This window comes from Balaenoptera borealis (genome assembly GCF_965194805.1).
Source record: "Balaenoptera borealis genome assembly, chromosome: 8".
NCBI classification, from domain to species: Eukaryota; Metazoa; Chordata; class Mammalia; order Artiodactyla; family Balaenopteridae; genus Balaenoptera; species Balaenoptera borealis.
This window is the reverse complement of record NC_138865.1, coordinates 49,154,951-49,177,364: the sequence shown is the minus strand read 5'-3', so window position 1 is coordinate 49,177,364 and position 22,414 is coordinate 49,154,951. Positions and strand designations below refer to the sequence as shown.

The window sequence follows — 22,414 nt, the reverse complement described above, 5'->3', positions numbered from 1 at the left end:
GATCAAAACTAACATCCCACTATCAAGAATGGCTTCAAGACCTTCACTTTCTTGTGTCCACCATGCAAAGCCATCATGTCATAAATATTTCCTGATCTCAACTAATTCCCATTTTGCAAGACACAACTTAAAATCACCTAGCTCAGGCCCCAAAACCCTGTAAAAATTCTCCATTGATTTCCCCCTTCTGACACAATGTTAAAACAGTGTTTTCTCTTACTGCAGCTGGTCAAAGAAACTTTGCCTTGCTTAATCACTAAGTTTTTCTGCTGGCCTTCTGGAGGACTAATTATTTGATATATGCCTACTCCACACCTGGAAGGAGACAGGAAACCAAATATCACTGAACAGCACGAACGGTAATCATAGTATTTATATGTCAAGTGTTGTGATAGGCTTTTGAAATACAGATTTGAATAAGGCCCAAGCCTTGGCATATGATAGGTGCTTCATGTTTGTTAAATGAATGACTGAAATATAGAAAAAAAGGCAAGTGTGTATGAATCTTATAATACTTCATGAAGACAATGATAATAATAGAGTTAGCAAGATAAATAATTAAGGTCTATACAACCTCACTGCTATGCAACTCCATGTTTTATCTGGGGTTAATATTTTCTGATTCACCTGTTTCCCTGGCCGGAGAGTGAGAGTACCCCACAGAGAGGCTGACAGTTTCTTCTCAATATGGTTTGCAACAAATCACGTCATAAGAATTGAAGAACTTCAGAAAGAAAACCTAGTCTAGAAGAGAATAACATATTTGACTGTTTCTCAAATTTCATTCTCTTCCATATCTATAAATCCATGAAGACACAATGTTTTCACCTCCTAATACCTAATACAGTATAGATGTACAATAAAGATTTTTAATAAGTGAATGAATATTAACCCCATTCATTCTTGTGGCATTTATTGTGCTCACACTATATACAAAACTATGTGCGGGTGTTTTTCATCCAAAGATGAATACCATATAGTCATCTGAAGCATCTTTGTAGAAGGAGCATAGTCTGAATTAGGGGAGAAACCACCATGCTTCTAAAAGGTAAAGAATAGCTGGGCCTTCTCTTAACCCTAAAAGGCTAGGCACATTTCCTAAAGAAATAATTGTATGACAGGCAACATGATACAGTGGAAAGAGTTCTGAACTTAGAATATGTTTTCGATGCCAGCTCTAGCATTTGATTCTCTAAGTGAACTTTGGCAAGTCTCTGTGTGCCCCTATCTTTGTTTCCTAGCCTACAAAATGAGAGGTTATATTATTTACATTTTAAATGTGTTATGAGCAAGCAAATATGTAATACTTGGAAAATAACTTAGCACCAACTGCATTTAAGCCTAGCAAATTGTTTCTTTGTTTCCCCCTCTTATCTCTTCATCTCTTCATCTTTTGTCTGTGATCCTTTAGCATCCTGTGGCATTTTATATCCTGCAGTGAATTGTAATTCTCTATTGATTTGTCTGTATACTTCTCTTTGCAACTTCCCTGAGGACAAGACTATTTTATTCATTTTTATATCCCACACATTTACTACAGAGCCTGATGTATAGGAGATGGTCAGTAAATGTTTGAAAAAATGAAAGAATATATATAAATGTATAGATGAACTAATAAGTGAATGAATGAAATGAGCTGTGGAATTAATAACTTTCAACAAAGTTTTTGATCAATCATTATAGTAAGAGGGTCACTGGCTCCTCTCATCTGTGTAACTTTTTTAAAGACAAAGATGTAACTGATGTGCAGCAAAGGATGAACATCAACCCTATAGAGCAATTTTCCCAAACTTCCTCGATGATATGAATTACTTGAGTATTTATTAAATATACAGCTTCCCAGACCTTTGTCTTAAAGATTATAATTTTCCAGTCTGGAATATCACTAAGTAATTTGTATTTCTAACAGCTACTCCTAGGTAATATGTAACGTTATGGAAATTTGGTAAATACTGATCTAGAATATAAAATGTAATAACAGTTACAACAAAACATATAGTGCCTGCTAGGTTAAATTATTTTACTGCACTAATTTACTTCATTAATTTATAGATATTGACTCATTTAATCTTCACAACAACCCTAACAAGAAGTCATTATTATTACCTCTATTATACAGATGAGTAAAACTGGGGTATGGAAAAGTTAATAACTTACCCAGGTTATGGAACTATATATGGAATAGGTGGGATTTGAAAACTGGCAACCTGACTTTTGAGTATGTACTCTTAACTTTTCTTGATTACTTCCTCCCCAACAATGAAAACAGTGCATAGTGCTACACAATTTAAAATATATTATTTTTACTATTTCTGAGAGCAAGTGATGCTCACAAAGATCCATTAAGAGAATTTCCAAGGTACGCACCACTTGAGGATTTGGATTTGCAGTGCATGGGAGAGCACCACGTAGTTACTGACCAAACTCTTTGGAAAGCTGCTGTATTAGTTTCCTACTGCTGCGTAACAAATTACTACAAACTTCGTGGCTAAAAAGCACACAAATTTATTATATTACACTTCTAGAGATCATAATTCCAGAAAGAGTCTTATGAAGATACAATCAAGGTGTTGAAAGGGCTGATTCTTTCTGGAGACTCCAGAGGAGAATCCATTCCTCGCCTCTTCCAGCTTCTAGAGGCTGCTAGTAAACCTTGGCTTGTGGCTGCAGCACTTTAATCTCTGCTTCTGTTGTCAAAATGCTCTGTCCTATTCTGTTCCTCCTTCTTCCCTCTTATAAGAGCCCTTATGATAACATTGAGTCAACCTGGACAATTCAGGATAATCTCACCAGTTCAAGTTCCTTAACTTAAATCACCTCTGCAAAGTCCCTTTCATCATGTAAATTCACATATTCACAGGTTTTGGGACTTGGGTACCTTTGGTGGCCATTTGTTACCCTAGCACACCAAAAGCAACACAAGGGGTTACCACATAGGACAGTTTCTTAATCTAGATGTCACTGAGTCTCTTGGTGTACTGTATGTGTCCACCAAAGGACGGGGATTGGGTGAAACATGTTTCAAAATCTTGGCTAGAATACTTGGGGGAATAAAAATACAGGTTCTGATTTGATCAAGAAATCATCCTTTAAATACCCATGAAGAACATTATACCCAACTAATCTCAGTCAGCAACCCCTTCTCTTTCTTACATGGGAACTGTTCTGTTATCCCAAGGTAAAAACTATCCATGGGGAGCTAGGTACTCGATGCTTTCCCAGAAGCCTAAATCCAACTAATTTTCATATTCCACAAGAGTTTGCTGTGGCTTTACCTACAAACTAATAACAAACTGCCCAAAATTTGAAGTCATAAAAAATCCTTAGCAAGGTTTTACAGACACAAATCATGCCCAGTTGAAAGATTCTACCTTTCTGAGACAGAAGAGTGTTCGTATAACACAGAGGAAATTCTGTAAAGGGCTGTCTGTATCTTAATGATGAATATTCCTCTCCTGTTGAAAATTCTGCAGCAAGCTTTAAAAAAATCGAATCATAGCATGAGGAGCTGCTGGAGGTCACAAAGGACTAAAATCTGTAATAATTTGCATGTCTCTATCAGATAATAGGAAGCAAGATGTTGACTGAAACAGTTTCATTTCAAATGATCTCTGTGATATTGATCAAATTGGGAGCATGCCAAATAAAAACATGTTTTCTTATTAATTCTTAAATTGCTTCTCTCATTTTGCAAATTTAAGTTAATGCATTGACAAGAGGAAAAATGTTACTTGAAGTAGAAACAAATATGAATTGGCTAACAGATGCAGGAAGCTAAATAGCAGTCATCTTTGGAATAATTTTTCTAGGCTTTGTTAGTTCATATTTTATGGAGCTAAGAAGAAAGTGTTGAGTTTTCCCATCACAATGTTCCATTAAGAGTATTTCCAGAATAAGCACCACATTATGTTTTGGATCTTGCTGTACACGATAGGACAGCACTGAACATCCTCTGGATGACTTATGAGCAGTGAAATTAAGTTGTTTGCAAAGTTGTCTTTGGGGGCAAGGCAAATGAGTTGATCTGAAACTAATGGAAGTTTGTCTTAGGTCCTGGAACATTACCCTGAATGGCTTGAAGGTGTCACTTTAGGCAAATCACTTAAATATTTTGTACTAGAATCTCTCCTTTTGTATAAGACAGATATTATATACCTGCTATGTCTTTACCTAAAGTCCAAGAGTACTTTAGAGATTTGCAAGATTTTTTAATTTTTAAGGCATTCCAAAGAAAAATTGAACATGTAGGAAATAAGTATAATCTTTTCATGTCATATTTGATATAGATTAAAAATATTCCTACCCTTATGTTGACAAATATCATTCTTAGGGATTTATCTTAAGGAATTATCCAAAAGACAAAACATGCTATGGTCAAAGAACAAAGATGTTCTTTTGTGTATTAAATGTGATAAGAAATACATGAAAGCAATCAAATTGTCCCAACTATTGATATTTGATTATATAAATAATAGAAATGTGTTTAGTTGATGAACACTTTCATTAAAATAAATGATAATGAGATCTATGTGGCAGCATTGAAAATTACATAGTGTTACATGGAATTAAAAGTGAACCCTTTTTACAGGAATAAAGACGCAGACGTAGAGAATGGACTTGAGGACACAGGGAGGGGGAAGGGTAAGCTGGGATGAAGTGAGAGAGTGTCATGGACATATATATACTACCAAATGTAAAGAGATAGCTAGTGGGAAGCAGCTGCATAGCACAGGGAGACCAGCTTGGTGCTTTGTGTCCACCTAGACGGGTGGGATAGGGAGGGTGGGAGGGAGACGCAAGAGGGAGGAGATGTGGGGATATATGTATATAGCTGATTCACTTTGTTATAAAGCAGAAACTAACACACCATTGTAAAGCAATTATACTCCAATAAAGATGTTAAAAAAAAATAAAAATAGCAAAGAAAAAAAAAGTGAACCCTTCTTACTAATATGCAAATATGTTTTCCATATGGATGAAAACTGGATGAGATGTGCACAATTTAAAATGAATGATATGTTTGGGTAAAGATCTGAGTGATATGTATTTATCTATTTTTACACTTATTAAACATCCTGTAATGTTATACAGTCTTTAAAATTTTTAGAACTATTTAAATTAGGATTTTAAAAGGAAAGAAATAAAGACTTATGGGGGAACACTTGACTTTTTTGCTCTTACCATCCTGCTTTTCCTCTTTTCCATTCCCTAGACTCAGCCAACATCACTATCTTCACTGGAAGCTTTCTCTATAATTCACACGACTGTTTGAAGGTTTATCATTCACAGTGTTCTGCTAGTGAAAGAACTCTCTAGCGGCCTGCAGGCTCTGTCTAGCTGTGTCCTCTCCTGGCTGCCCTTGGGTCATCCACACCACTGGTGGTCAAATGCCAACAAGAAAATTAATGGAGCATCCGCCTATACCCTGATTCCTTCCTAAGGGAGCCTTGTCTCTGGGGAGCAACTAAAAGGGCAGGAAAAATGTGCAGAAATCTCATGGGGACGGAAAGACGTGAAGACAGCTGGTAGATTTGGCAAACCCACGTCCCTGCAGAAACCTGTTGCTCAGAAATAATGCGACCCAATTCTCTATGAGTATGCATTTTATTAGACTGAAAGTGGAGGGAGCATCTCTGTGAACACAGCTATTTTAAAAAGAGTGAGCCAGACGTTGTGATCAGAACTATGCATGCATGATCTCATTTAATTCTCACAACAACCCAAGAGAGAGAAAACATAATCTCCATTTTATCAATGAGGAGAATGGGGCCCTGAAAGAGTTAATGACTTTCCCTGTGGCACCCAGGATTACTAGAGAATGTTGCAACCTTCTACGTTTTCGTTTAGTCTCTGAAGACAGCGTAACCAGGATTATACAGAAAATACAGCAAAACAAACACCTTTTCCTCCATACCAGGAGATCGACAATCATGCCATTGGATTAATGGTCCAGGGCCTTCATATTATCTACTTCAATTTGCTAATTAGATAGCCTTTAAGAATACAAACTTTCCTAATCAAACTAGCAAATGTTGGCATTGCATTTTGCTTCTTCAAACACCTGAAGTAACACCTCTGAGGTGAAGGAAAGAATATCATGTGTATGACCTCATCTTTGGATATTCTACAATATCCATGTAGATACATGCTACGATACCATGTCTTAGAACATGTGTGACTGGTAAATGTTTATAATGATAAGTTTAGCTTGTGACCCAATGACCCATATGTATGCCTGTTTTCCACTTGCCTTCTTAAAAACACATGCAGTTAATTTCAATTTATAGATACTCATTTTGTTTTAACATCTTTTACTATCTAGGCCAGACCACTCTGGTGATGTGGGAGAGTTTAGGTAGCTTACATACATGATGAAACGGTAAGGACAAAAAGAACTCTAGTGGCTAACATATGCCAGGCATGGTTCTGGACACATTACATATTTATTTCAGTCTTTACAACTGGCCTTCAAGATACATACTGTTATTCCCATTTGTGCTTTTGAGAAGATAAAGGTTTAGGAATTTTCCCAACAATATCACACTACTGGTGAATTGTTAGAGCCAAGATTCTGAAATAGACTTTCTAAAGTCTTTTCCAAATACACCAATATTCCTTATATTCCCCAGAATAGCTCAAGCACAATAATACTGCCAGGATCTTACCTCTCTTGCTGGCCTTGAAATGGTGCATGGGTTCTTAGCTGTAATCAACAGAAACTGACTCTGATCAGTTAAATTTGTTTTAAAGGTTATTAGATAACTCGAGGAATCACTAGCAGGGCTGCAGATGGAGACATGGAAAAACAATAGGAATAAGAACAGCTCCTAAAACCATAGCCACAGGGCTTCCCTGGTGGCGCAGTGGTTGAGAGTCTGCCTGCCAATGCAGGGGACACGGGTTCGAGCCCTGGTCTGGGAAGATCCCACATGCCGCGGAGCAACTGGGCCCGTGAGCCACAACTACTGAGCCTGCACGTCTGGAGCTTGTGCTCCGCAACAAGAGAGGCCGCGACAGTGAGAGGCCCGCGCACCGCGATGAAGAGTGGCCCCCGCTCGCCGCAACTAGAGAAAGCCCTCGCACAGAAACAAAGACCCAACACAGCCAAAAATAAAGAAAGAAAGAAAGAAAGAAGCTTTCATTTAAAAAAAAAAAAAACCATAGCCACAATCTTCCCACAGAACTAGTCCTATAAAGATACCATTGCTGCCACCATTAACCCCTCGATGCCACAGCTTGAACCTCCACCATCACCCCTGGCACTAGCTGCTCAACACTGGACACTGCCTTTGCCCATGGCCACTGCTGCCCTGGAAACTCGAGGAGTTGCCTCTTCCACTGCAGCCTTCCACCCACATGGGTTCTTCAATGCCTCTGTTCTTTGCCTGAATTCCCTAACTCAAAGTTAAAGTGAGGTCGAGCATGTCTGATCAGTTGAGCCTGTGTCACATGCCTACACTTTAGTCACAAGGGGTACTGCAAAACCAAGTATCTGATATTCTCAGATTCTTTCATTATAGATAGGCTGTCACTGCCTTTCCCCAAAACTCAAAAATGCTATCGTCACATTAGCAATAGGAGAGGACAGCTCTTCCCCATTCCCACCATCCCTGATAAATGTCAACAATACATCTGAGTTTGTTTCTCATTCTTTTGGCTTCAGAATTTAAAAGTTTCCTTTTAAAATATAAAGAGGATCACCTAAAGAGGACAAACATTGCTATCAACAAGCCAGCCCTTTAGATCCTTCTGGTTTATGTGATTATTTCACGTAAAAATCAAAGTTCTAAAAAGATGGGCTATAAAAAAAACCACGTTGATTTAGGTTCAAGGGTAGGAAAAGAAGAATTAATAGAGAAAGGCAAAACTGGTTTGTTTTTGTTGTTGTTCAGTTGTTTGTTCTGCAGACCTGGGAGGTAATTCTAGGAAAAGTGACTGAGAGGGAAGAAGAGGCAATATGACCAGAAAGTTACTTAAATAACAAATGGGTATGCATTCATTCATTCTTTGCTCCAACAAATATTTTTGAGCGTCTATGCTGCCAGGCACAGCACTAAGTATTGGGGATACAAAAAATGTGTAAAATCTACTCATTTTTTTTATGCTGTTTGCTTTCTTCATGTCTAGGGTGCTCAGTAGCTCACAGATATTTCCCCATAAGGGGCTAATTCTCAAGAAACCAAACATGATCATTTTCTTCTAAAACATCTACCTGGCATGAAATGAAACTAGATTGCACTGGTTCAGTCTGTGTTTAATATTCTGAAATCATAATTTGAGCCATAAATTCTGTTCCTTTCAAGTGATTGCTGTCTGGGGATTCTCACAGCAGCCTTGAGTTTGGGAGTACTCAGATCCTTTCCTGGCTGTCACTGGCTTGTTTAAGTGACCCTGAGCAAATGAGTTAAGCATCTCTGGGACTTGGTTTCTTCATCTCTAAAAGACGGATAAAAATACAGCCACCTGTTGTGAAGATCAGGGAGCCAATATGTCTCAGAAGCTTTCAAATCTCTGGCTCTACCTATGCCTAAGAACAAAGCCAACTCCTCATTGCTTTCACCCAAATGCTGCATTCAAAGGAATAAAAAAAAAAAAAAAAAAATACAATATTTGAGTTCTACAAGACTTGAAGCTTATTTTGTATTAGTCTGAATTTCAAACTGTTTTTCTCTGTTGTACTCTTGGCACTGCCATTTTTTAAATACAGCTCTTCATTTGCATAGTAATTACAAAGTTTAACAAATAGCATTAATGTCTGAAAGAAAGAGGTACACTCCATTTAAATTACTGACAGTATTGCATTACACATTTTTAACCTCACTTAAAAAAAAAAGGAAAGCTATTCCACTCTAATGTGCTGTACAGATTCCCAGAGCTCAGCAATATTTGTGCTTTCAGAAGGTAAAATCTCTTCCTGTGCTCTTTAGTGACTTCTAAAACCCTATTCATAAATACTGATTAGGCACTATTTCACCATAGGACACAGTGCTGTTGGCACAACTCCCCACTCAGAGCCAAACTGGAAATGTTAGTGTAGTAAATTAGGCCAAATATCCTAGCTGTATTGCACATGAAGGATCATCTTTAATAAATAGATGCTAATGTAGCACTTGGATCACTTATGGCTGTAAATGTCAATCCTTGGTCTTGATTCCAGGAAGTTTGGGAAAAAAAATAAAAGAAAGGAAAAGAAAAGGCTTTCAAGGAATGTGTGCTATTTTAATACAAAATGAATAATAAAGAGCAAATGTGAAAATATAATTTTTTTTTTAGACAAATTTTGGTAAATTTGAACAAAAATACACTACTTAATAGTAGTATGAGGAAAGGGAAAAAAGAAGAAAGGAAGAAATCTCTCATTCTTCCCACTTATGTCTCTGTAGTACTTGTTTTCCTTTGTTTTTGTCTAGCTCTGTTCCTTTGTGCATTCTATACTATGTATTTTTAACTAGTCTCCCTTTCTCCTCAATTGTTTGTCCATACTTCCTTTGAAGAAACTCAGTTCCTCTAGAAATGAAGCATCCTTGATGAATGATTCCTGACTTACCATCCTAACCACTCCACTCATATGCCTTTGTATCAAATCAGTACACACACACACACACCCCCCACACAAAACTAATGAGCAAACTGGACATGATGAAATTTAGTTTAGAAAACCTAGTCAGGTGGGCAAATGATCATGGCTTTATCTTTACACTGGCCAGAGGTAAAACAGCTTACTTCCTACCATAAAACTTATCTTTGAAGGACATGTAGGAATTTCAAATAAAAATAGAGATTATATGAGATAAATAATATAAAGAAATTTGATCTGGCTTGGTAGACTATGCAAACATTTTAACCCACGTATTCATTGTCCTGGAGGTTTAGCTTGTTTGGTTTTCTGACTTGAGACAGCAGATGCAATACCTAAGAGTAATCACAAATCCCTGATTTCCAGCCAAATGTCAGCAACTTATTAGACCTCCACAAGTCAAACTTCCCAAGTCTCAGTTTCCTCCTCTGTAAATTAGTGTTAAGAGTACCTATCTCATAGATTCATTGACTCATAGAGTCAAAGGACTCAGTACAGTGTTTGGCATATAAAGGGAGCCCAATAAACACGTAATATGAACATCACTATTTCTAAATGAATGGAGTCATTTTGAGTCCTAGTCCTTAAGGATTTGATATTTTATTCACAGCTTTAGCCTGAAACAGCTTGTTTTTGATGTGTGATCTCTGCCTTAGAAAAAAATTATGTCTTCTCTTTGGTATATCCTTAGTCTTAAAATTCTATGCATACAATAGTTTTTTTGTTTTTGTGCTCTGTCCCTGACCTAAACTCTGAAACCTTCAGCAAAGTACCATATTTTTCACAAATTTTATTTTCTAAAACTTCCTAAATACTATAGCAGTAGTTTACATTGTGAAAGTCATGGTATTTTCAACTTAAAATGAAATTATTTGTGTTATAATTTTATCCTTAGAGTCAACATCATATGGTTTATCATGGGGAGACATCTATAATAGAGATTTAAAGCATTATGCTGAAGAAGTGCCTCTGCTATATCCATCCAATAATAGCCTTATCTTGGATAAACTCCAAGAGGAACCTGATACAGTCTTCATTGTAATACCTATATTAATAGTTTAGTGATTGTTTGATCCCCTACTCTATGCCGGGTACTATTCTATGTGTCTTCCAAAAGACTTAGTTGTAACCTTTACCACAGCCATTCAATAAAATAATTATATTCTCATTTTAATATTAGAAAATGGGAACTCCCTAAGGTTAACTCATGAGGTCACATAGATAATAGGAGTAATCACCTGGATTCAAACATAGGCCTTTGTTTGGCCTTAAACACCTATGTCTATTTTACTGTACCATTCTGTGTTCTAAAATTAAATCATAGGGATACTTTGCTTAGCAATACTGATTGTTCAGGTCTAACATTTCCTTTAGTGTGAAAGAAATGCGGTTCCTTTTTGGTGGCTAATTCAGAGATGATTTCTAAATGCATAAATTTTTTTCATTTTAATCTCCTTTATAGGCAATACAAATCTGAAAAGAATGGATCAACCATTTCATGATTTAATTCCAAGAAATAAGAATACCAGATAGATTCTCTAGGTGAATTGAGTTAAGGGATCCTGAAGAAGTTCACAGGGCATGGAGTTAAGTGGTATTACCTTGAGACGTGGATTCCGAACAGGTGAGGCAGTAAAAGCCATGTAAACAGTGGACCAGAAGAATGTGAAACCTATTCTAGGTCCTGGGTGGAAGTCATAAAATGGTATATGCCTGAATTTATATAAGAATAGCTCAAAAACAAGCAAGTTAACCATGGCCAGTGGTGGGATCTTTAAGTCTGTGATTCATTGCCAAGGACAAAGTAGATCCTTGGTGAGAGGATCAAGGACTTGACACTAAAAGAGTTCAACAGTGGTATTGGGCTTTATGGTGGCTCAGATGTAAAGAATCATTGGAAATTGAGGTACTATTTGGGATCCATGCAAGGGTTTAGGGAGGTGAGGACTTTCAATTAAACAGTATTATTTAGTTTTCCACAAAGGGACGAGATAAAATTGTAAAGTAAATTTTATAGATTAAACATTAATTTAGAAATAGGTTGTGGTGTGTTCTAAGAAAAAAATCATGAGAAATAGATAATACAATATTAAGATAACCTATGTAAGTTTCAAAAGAATATTATAATAAATAGAAATATCATTTATGAGGGAATTGCAGATTATTTTGAAAGGTGCTGTTATATAATATCAATATTATTTGTTTGACAAATTTCTGTCAACAAATAATATTGTACTGCCCATAAATTGAGTATTTACAAGTCTCTAAGAGTAAGCAGTATTCTATGAGCATTCATCCAACAAACAGAACTGAATACCCCTAAGTGCTTAATGAGCACTGTTGACTGCTTAATTAATATTGATTGTTCAAACATTCATCATTCCTTTCTTTCAAGAACACCAATTTTTTCAGGTTTTTATCTCATCTACATCTCTAGGGAATATGCTGACCTAACAGATTATGGCATTCCCCTTTGGTCCAGTGATAGGCTTGTGAAGGAATGGGTTTATTTCCTATGCTAAGGGAGGATGGTAGTATGTTTTTTTCTCCTTCCATGCGTGTTTCTGTCTCTATTTCCTAAAGGACAGGACATTGAATCACATTAATCTGAATGTTATTGGAAGCTGTGCTGCAACTACAAGGTGAGTCAGCCTCAGTATAAAGCCATTCCTGATGTAAGCAAAGTATGTAAATGGAAAGAACTTGGGTCTTGGATGACATCACTTAGCTGCTGTACATGATACATCTGGAGTCAACTTTACCTTTTATTGGTTAAGCCAGTTTGCATCTATATTTTCTGTCACTTATAGTCAAAAAAATCCTAACTGATACACATGCTTTCTTCTATGTGTTGTTGATTTTTCAGGAAGAAAAGATGTTGAGTTTCTGCTCCCAAGAAGCTTATAAGGGAGCAAACAAATATATACATTATTATGTTCAGATAAAATAGTTATTAAAGGATCTATATGTAAATACATTATATGTACACATATAAAATAGGCACATAAAATATATACATAATTACAAAACAATGGGACAAATGTTAATGTTTGTCATGTTCAGAGGGCAAACACTCTCCTGTCCAATTGCTCCCACAGCGGGCACAGTACAAGAGACCACCAGACTACATGAATGCAGACCATGGCTTGCCCAATTTCAGACATGAAGTGCACATTCACTGTCTTCAATAATCAGCATCAGCAGTGAATATGGAAACGAGACCTCCCTCACACTCAGAGTCTGAATAGATCATTGAACAGAAAGATAAATTATTCCTCACTGAACTCTATTGTAGAATATAATAACAAGTACCTCTTTATAAATTTTACATTTAAATTTAATTTGATTTTTAAATTTTATTCTTATTAAAAAACACCCTTGTTCTTGTGAGATATATATATATATCTATATATATCTATATCTATATATCTATATCTATCTATCTATCTATCTATATATATATATATATATATCTCAAGCATTATGAGAGCACCGTGGTTATGAATTTGCATTGGGGGAGGACACAGTCATGGAAATTTTCATAGAGTTATCATTTGGTGTTCAAGGTAATACTCTGCCATAAATTTAGGAAAGTTAGTCAATAAATATTTATTGAGCACTTACTTTGTGGCAGGCAGGCACTGTTCTAGGCTCTGGAGACGTACTACTGAAGAAAAGAGAAAAAAATCTCTTTCATATGTGGCTTATATTTCGTAGGGTTGAAAAAGTCAGATAATAAGAGAAATAAGTTAAATTGTATGGTATGTTAAAGCAATGAGTGCTATGGAGAAAAAATAAAGCAGAGAAGTGAGATAAGGAGTGTTTGAACTGGTGTGGGCAAGGGAGACTGCAATTTTAGGTAGGATGATCAAGGAAAACCTCACTGAAAAGGTGATTTGAGAGCAAAGATCTCTAAGAAAGAGGATTCTAGGCAGAAGAGCTGGCAGTACAAAGGGCCCTGAATCTGGACCATATCTTGCACGTCCAATGAACAGCAAGATGGCAGAGCATCTGGAGTAGAGTAAGCAAGAGAACTGGAGAAGATATACTGGATCCCCAAATCTGGTAATATTTCAAAGGCCTTTGTAAGTTCTTTGACTTTTACTCGAGTAAAATGGAAGGCCACAGGAGGTTTTGAGCTAAAGGGTGACAAGACCTAATTTAGGTTTCAATAGGATCATTTTGCTGTGGAGTTAAGAATAGATGGTAGTAAAGAAAAAACATGGTAAGTTTAGGAAGCAAGTAGTTGGGAGAGTGGCTAAAGGTTATTCTATGCTGCAGTGGGTCCTAGATGGCAAGGTTTGTAGAAACTGAGTATGATGGACCTTGGTCTCTTTGGTAACAATTTTGGACTTTTCTGTAGGTGGCAGAAGCGAAACACAGGAGCAGCATGCTAACATGTATATTTCAGAGAGCAGAACCATATGGCAATGTTTTCCTCTCTAGGAGAGAAATAACAGTGAGGCAAAGGAAGGAGTTAAGAGGCACTGATTGTCATGATTCGGTTTAACTGCCAATGAAGATCTAATACAACAGCAATTTAAATGAAAGGAAGTTTAAACATTGTCTGTCTAAGGTTATCAAAATGGTTCGTCAGTTGACAAGGATCTAGACTTTTTCTATATTGTTGCTTTACCATCTTCAACATTGGCCATTTATGGTATGGTCCAAGATGGTTATTCCATTTCCATCTATCACACATGTATTCCAGCCAGCAGAAAGAAAAAAAATGAGAAAAGCATGTCAACCCCCTTTTAAGGACATAGTAAAAAAATTGTTCATACCATTGCTAATTACGTCATATAGGTCAGAATTTAGCCTCAAGATGGTCATATCTAGCTGTAAAAAATGCTAAGAAATTCAATTGTTATTCTGGGAAGACATGCAGTCCAATAAAATTCAGGATTTCTCTTGCTGAGGGAAAGGAAAAGAGGATATTGGGGCAATTCTCTGACTCTGCAGCAGAGGCTACTACAGTAGTCCAGGTGACGGGTGCACAATGTCTGATCTCAGTCGGTGTCTCTGCAGATAGAAGACAGCAGTAGGTTTAAGACATGTTTAAGAGGGAAATCAACCAGACTTGGTGAACAATTGAATCTATGAATGATAAAGAGCCACATCTAATCTAAGATCTCTGGCTTGGAAACTGATTTTATGACAGGTTCATTAAGTGAAATAGGGGGATTCCTGAGGAAGGAACAGGTATGTACAAAATAGAAGTTCGGTTTTGCACAGGTTGTATTTGAAATTCTTTATGAAAGTCAATATCTAGAAGAAGTCCTTATTTTTATATTATATTGCTTTTTTTAAAAAAGAGTGTAAACCACAGGACACACATTCTTTGAAGTATAATAGTACTATTTGAGTGTCTGAACTCATTTGTCCTTCAGCCCCGGAAATTGCTCTAGGAAATACATTTCTATTTACTTAAGGGCTACCTGTTATTTTATTCTTGACCCTTCTGCCATTTGCTAGCATACGAGCATAGGTTACCAACTCACTCTAACCAGTTTTATTTTATTTTAGAGAGGAACAATGTTAATAAAATGCCTTAAATTCTGACCTCTCTACTTTCACATTTTCTGTGGTAATGATCCATTCAGGAAGACTCACCTTGAGAAATAAGCATCTTTCTGAAATCAATACAAAAGGAAAAGCAAACAGTTGTGTAATAGCATTTCTGCCAGCCCTCTCTGTCAACAGAGATGTTTAAATCACAAATGTCAATTAGTTTTAGAGGGATTAGGGTATCACCCTTATAGGTAGAAGCCAGAAGCATATAAATAGCTGTCTGCACTTTCCTCTTGGCCCTCCCAGTTTCCATCTTTCCAGAGACCTCATCCTGAAAACATGAAATATCCCAAGAAAGAAACTTTGAAAAATACAAAAATGTGGTCCAAATCAAAGTGGTTAAAAACTAGAGAGGCATTAACAAGTTTGAGACAAACAAGGAGACCAATTGTTGATCTCATTAGATCACCTCACTAGAGAATGCTATACTGCCACTATTACTACAACTACTGCAAATTATTATTGTTGTTGTTATTGTTTTTATCAGGTTTCAGAGCAAATGCCTTTTGACTTAAAAAAAATTCAGGGTTGGAAGATAGTCATTGGGGAAACAGATGAGAAATTACTTTGCATTAATCACTTTATATATATTCAACTCATTTAATTCATATATTTAGCTTGAGGTAGAAATTACTCTCATTGCACAGATGAGGAACCTAGATTTTAAATGATATGCCACATTCACAGAACTAGAATATGAAGAAGTAAGGATTTGAACCCAGGCGTATCTGATTTCAAAGCTTCCCCGTGTTTCCCACCACACCGTAATGCTTCTCATGTGAATCTCAGATTCGCTAAACCAAGTTTACTTTATTTGCTACATTGCCTCAATTCTCAACGTCTTGTTTAATGTGCAGTGACAATTTTTATTATACATTTACACTAATTATTATAGTCTACTGTCAGATCAGGGTACACAGGTCACAGGTCCCTTTCCTATGACACAAGTCTATTGTTTACTGCATTAAATTTTGATTGATGAAGCTATCAATTTATTCATTTATTTATTCAATTATATTCAAATAGTCATTGAGTAAGTACTATGATATTGTCATGTAGTGAGGGTATGTAAGGATGAATGAACCACAATACCGCAATACTCAAGAAGTCCACAGTACAATGGGAAAAACAGACAGACAAAACAAACAATGGAAATATCTGGACATAGAAATGAAATGGTGTGGGTAAAGAGATGGAGGAGAATGAAAAAAGCCAAGTATGGCTTTAAAGAAGATTTTACAAAGGGGATGACATTTGGGCTGGAACTTAAAGAATGGGCTTTTAAAGTGGAGACCAGAGGAAACAGATGTGCACAAGCATAATGGTTGGAAACACCAGTTATGAAGTTGTATTGTCTGGGTTCAAGGGTGTTTCTGCCTCTCTCTAGCTGAAAGACCTTAAGAAATCTGCTCAACTTCCATCAGCCTCAGTTTCATTATCTCTAAAATGAAAAACATAATGGTTCCTACCACATAGGTCTACTGTACAACGTAAATTAAATAATTTATGTAAAAGTATTTTTCAGACTATGTAACCCAGAACACTCATTAAATATTAGCTAATATTACTTTGTAATATACTGTAGCTATGCTTTCATTATTTAATAAGCACATTGTCTAGTATGGTAAATGGAAATTCTGGTTAAATATTCTAGTTAATAGTTATATTTCATTTGTGAATATACAATTTTCTAAAAATTAAAATATTGAAGATGACTTCTGTTTCAGGGAAGACTGAGTAGATCTTTTCCCTGTCCCTAACCCCAAGTGCAACTAAAAACCTTGGATTATATAAAACAAACATAAGAATACTGAAAGACAGAGAAAAGAAAGCAGACCAGCTAGAACCCTGGGAACCAAGAAACTACACAGGAGTGAGTTTCCCTTTAGTTTGCTTTTTGCTTTATATGTCCCAGACTTGGAGTTGGAGAAGCCAGAAAACTGGAAACACCAATTGGTAGAGAAAAAAAAGCCCCAGCAGAAGGTGACTCTCTCTGGTCATGAGACTTGGAAGGGGGCAGCCTAGCAAGATGGAAAACATTTAAGACAATAACTGCTTTTATCCAGCGAAATATCACAGAAAAAATGATGCCCCCTCTACCTATGTCAGCAAAGGCTGAGTGAGGATCCTGGACTTTCACTTTCAAAAAGCCCTAATCACTGTCCTCCTCAAGTGCTCCCACCTCCCACATCCCTCACCCCCCCATCCCTGACGTTGGTGTGAGAGAAGGATGAGTAAGAGCCTGGAACATTCAGCCCCACTAGGCAGGAATGAGGCCTCCAACCCTGCAATGTCAGTTGAGGCCCACAGTGAGATTGGACTTACATCCCCACCCGGCAGTAATGAGATGCTCCTCTTCCTCCCCATTGGGGTGGTATTGGATGAAGTCTAGTGAAATGTCAGGATTTTGATTACTGCCCAGTGATAATGAAGCCGCCTTCCTCCCATATCCCTTTCCTCCCCCAGACAGTGGAGGCCAAGTAAAGACAGTAATGAGGCACTCCTACCCTTCCTAGGCAAGGAGATATTAGTGGATTCTAGTCAAGAGGGGACTGGAACTTCTGCCCTTACCCAGCAGTAACACAAATCCCCCACCTCAGGTGTCAGTAGTGACCAGATGGGGGGCCTGTACTACAATCCCTACCTCCTTCTCTTGCTGGAGCAGTGTCTGAGGAAGCCAGCTAAAATGGAAGGTTTAAATAAGATCCAGAGTCTTATAACATAAAACCCAGAATATCCAGTTTCAATTAAAAAAATTACTCATTAGGAAGATCACAAAATGAATGAAAAAAAAAATAGATGTCAACACCAAGATGACAGAGGTATTAGAATTATCTGACAATAATTTTTAAATAAGCATTATAAAAATGCATTAAGAAACAATTAATTCACTTGAAGCAAATGAAAAAAAATAGAAAGCATCAGTAAAGAATTAGAAAATCACAGTAAAGAAGTAGAATATATAAAGAAGAACCAAATGGAAATTTTAGAAGTGAAAAATACAATAATCAAAACTGATAAGCTCAATGGATGGGCTTGACAGCAGATTATAGAGGACAGAGGGAAGAATCAGTGAACTTGAACATAGAACAATAGAAAGTACCCAAAGTAAACAGCAGGCAGAAAAATGAACAAAATATCTGGGACATGTGGGACTATTAAAAAAAGGTATGACATTCAAATTGTTGGAATCTCAGAAGGAGAGGAGAATGAGTCCAGTGCTGAAAAAGCACTGAAAGAAGTTATGGATTCAGCGGATTTGGTAAAGTTATAAACCTAAAGCTGAGCAAATACCAAGCAGGCTAAACCCAAAGAAATCTACACCAAAACACATGATAGTTAAACTTCTGAAAACAAAAGAGAGGAAAACAAAACAAAACAAAACCCTGAAAGCAGTGAGAAACAAAACCTTACCCATAGGGGAAATCAATTCTAATAACAGCAAATTTCTCATCAGCAAGTACAGAGGCCAAAAGAAATGGCACAATATTTTCGAGCACTAAAAGAAAAGAATGGTCAACCCAGAATCCTGTATCTAGTGAAAGTATCCTTCAGGAATGAAGGGGAAATCATGACATTGCTAGATGAAGGAAAACAAGAAAATTTGTTGTCAACATACCTAAAAAATAGCTAAAGAAATTTCTCTAGACAGAAAGGAAATGATAAATGGATTCATAAAACATCAAAAAGGACCAAAGAATAAAGAAAGAGTAAAAATATGGTAAATTCAATACATTTTCCTTCCACTCTTGAGTTTTATAAATTGTTTGATGTTTGAAGCAATAACCATAAGCAAAAATGGTTACTCTGACTAATGTGGATTTAAATGTACGTAAAGGAAATATTTAAGATAATTATATTATAAATGAGGAGAGTAAAGGGAAGTAAATGGAGGTAAGGTTTATATACTTTACTCAAGCTAGTTAAATAATTGACAATAGACAAGTTGGAAGTAAAAGGATTGGAAAAGATATATCATACAAACAGTAACCAAAAAACCCCAGCAGTATCTACAGTAATACCACATAAAATTGACTTCATATCAAAGAAAATTACCAGAGACACAGAGAAACATTATATATTGATATATATTGATATATATATTTATAGAACTAGACAGAAATCAGCAAGGATATAGAAGCACCCAACAGTACCATCAACCACTAATATCCAGTCAACTATATTACTTCACCCAACAGCAGCAGAATACATATTCTTTTCAAGTGCCTATGGAACATATACCAAGATAGATCATATCCTGAGCCATAAAATAAATGTAAACAAGTTTTTAAAAGCTGAAATCATACAAAATTTATTCTTTGATTGCAATGGAATCAAACTAAAAAGCATTAACAGAAAGATAACAGGAAAATTTCCAAACCCTTGGAAACTAATAACACATCTCTAAACAATTTTTGGGTCAAAGAGAAAATCTCATGGGAAACAAAAAATACATTGAACTGAATGAAAATAAAAGTATGCTATATCAAAATTTGTGGGATAGTGTGAAGGCAGTGCTGAGAGATACATTTATAGCACTAAGCATACATTAGAAAGGAGGAAAAGTTTCTAATCAGTAATCAAAGTTTTCACCTCAAGAATCTAGAAAATTAAGGGTAAAATAAACCCAAATAAACTATAAGGGAATAGTAAAGATAAGAAATATTTGAAGATGAAAACAGAAAAAACCTTAGAGAAAATCAATGAAACAAAGAGTTGGTTCTTTGAAAAGATCCATAAAATTGACAAATCTCCAAGACTGACAACAAAAAAGAAAAAACACAAATTTGTAGAATCAGGAAGGAAATAAGGGATATTACTACAGACCCTGCAGATATCTAAAGGATAAATATATAATATTATGGAGAACTCAATATAAATTTGAAAAGTCAGATAAAATGAGCCCATTTCCTGAAGAACACATTACCATAAACTATCCAATATAAAACAAATCATTTTAATAGCTCTGTAATTATTAATTAAATTCATAACTTAAATACTCCCAAAAAGGAAATGTACAGGCTCAAATGGTTACATTGGAGAATTCTACTAAATATTTTGAAAAGAATTAACATCAATTCTACAATCTCTTCCAGAAAATAGAAGGGACCACTTCCCATTTCATTTTATAAAGCTAGTAATATCCTGATATCAAAAGCAAAAAAAAAAAAACATGAAAAAGAAAACTACAGATCAATATCTTTCTTAAACATAGATGCAAATATTCTTAACAAAATATCAGCGAATAGAATTCAGCAACATGTAAAAAGAATTATACACCATGACCAAGTGGGATTTATTCTAAACGTGAAAGTCTAGTTCAATATTTGAAAATCAATCAATAAAATCCCACCAGTCTTAGTTCAGGCTGCTATAACAAAAATACCATAGACTGGGTGGCATAAACAACAAGCATTTATTTCTCACAGTTTTGGAGGCTGGAAGTCTGAGATCAGTGTGCCGGTATGGTCAGGTTCTGGTGAGAGCCCTCTTCTAAGTTGCAGGCTGCCATCTCTCCTTATATCCTCACATGGCAGAAAGAGAGGGCAAGAGAGCTTTCTGGGGTCCCTTTTATAAGGGCACTAATCTCATTCAGGAGGGCTCCACCCATATGACCTAATTATTTCTCAAAGGCTCCACCTCTTATCACAATGGAGGTTAAGGTTTCTACATATGAATTTGGAGAAGACACAAGTATTCACGTCATTGCACCACCATATTAACAAACTAAAGAGGAAAAAATCATATGAAATATCAATCAAAGAAGAAAAAGCATTTGAAAAAAGTAACATCCATTCATGATAGAAACTTTCAGAAAAGTAGGATTAGAGAACTTCTGAAACTTGATAAAGTATGTCTACAAAGCACTTCCAGCTAACATTGTTATTAATGGTGGAAGACTGATAAACTGTCCTTATTTACAGAAGACACAATTGTCTATGTAGAACATCCCAAGGAATCTACAAAATAAACCTCCTAAAATGAATAAGTGAGTAAAGCAATGTTACAGGATAAAAGATAAACATACAGAAATCAATTGTAGCTCGACGAACTAACACAAAACACATGGGCATCAAAATTAAAATACAATACTATTTATAATTGCTCAACAAGACATGAAATACCTAGGTATAAATCTAACAAAGCTTCTACAGGACTTGTATGATAAAAACTGTAGTGTACTGATAAAAGAAATCACAGAAGATCTAAATAAATGGAGAGACATTTCATGTTTGTGTACTGGAAGACTCAACAAAGATGTCACTTCTTCCCAAATTGATATACAAGTTTAACACAATTCCTATCAAAATACCAGTAAGATTTTTGTAGATTTATATAAGATTTTTCTAAAATTGATATGGAATTGCAAAGGAACTAGAATAGTTAAAACTATTTGGGAGATAAAAAGATGAATAAAGTGGAGAAATTTGCTTATCTGATTTCAAGACATATGTAGTTGCAGTAATCAAGATTGTGTTGTGTTGGTATTGACAAATAGATCAAAGGAACAGAACAGAGAACCAATGAGTGGTCCCAGACACATATACCCAACTAATGTTTGACAAAGGTGCAAAAAGGAAGGCAGCCTTATGAAAACTGATGCTAAATTAATTGGACACCCATAAGCCCCAAAGTGTGCCTGAACCTAAATATCATACCTTTTACAAAAATTAACTCAAAATGGATTATGGATTTAGATGTGAAACAGAAAACTATAAAATGTTTAGAAAAAAATATATAGGAAAAAATCTTTAGAATCTAGGGCTAAGCAAAGAATTCTCAGACTTGATACCAAAAGCACAATTCATAAAAGGAAATATTGATAATTGGACTTTATCACAGTTAAAAAACTTTGTTCTGTGAAACACCCTGTTAAGGGAATGAAAGACAAACTACAGATTGAGAGAAAACATTTGCAAACCACATATGCAAAAAGGACTAGTACCTAGAATATATAAAGTACTCTCAAAACTCAACATTTAAAAAATCCATTTAGAAAATAAGTTAAAGATAAGAACAGTCACTTCACTGAAATGAGTATACAGATGGCAAATAAACACATGAAAAGATGTTAAACGTCATTTGTCATAAGGAAAATGAAAATTAAAACCACGAGATATCATTGCATACCTATCATAATGACTAAATTGTAAAAGTGTGAGAGAACAAATGCTGGTGATGATAAAGAGAACCTGAATCACTCATACATTGCTGCTGGGAAAGTAAATGTAAATGGTACAGCCACCCTCAAAAATTATTCGGCAA

The 22,414-nt window shown here is 35.8% G+C and overlaps 1 protein-coding gene, 1 long non-coding RNA gene and 1 pseudogene across 4 annotated transcripts in view; 1 reads left to right on the top strand and 2 right to left on the bottom strand.

The window, feature by feature from the left end:
- The window catches only part of LOC309632767 (uncharacterized protein), a 1,168,925-nt gene that overhangs the window by 42,555 nt on the left and 1,103,956 nt on the right, over window positions 1-22,414 (bottom strand). The gene's annotated exons all lie outside the window — the stretch shown is intronic.
- Window positions 1-22,414, top strand: part of LOC309632783 — a 664,345-nt gene that overhangs the window by 33,105 nt on the left and 608,826 nt on the right. The gene's annotated exons all lie outside the window — the stretch shown is intronic.
- The window catches only part of LOC309632757 (non-selective voltage-gated ion channel VDAC3 pseudogene), a 29,961-nt pseudogene extending 7,547 nt beyond the window's left edge, over window positions 1-22,414 (bottom strand). The window contains exon 1 of the transcript in view: window positions 1-22,414. This exon is cut by the window's left edge and continues 7,547 nt beyond it. The product of the transcript in view is annotated as a non-selective voltage-gated ion channel VDAC3 pseudogene (transcript).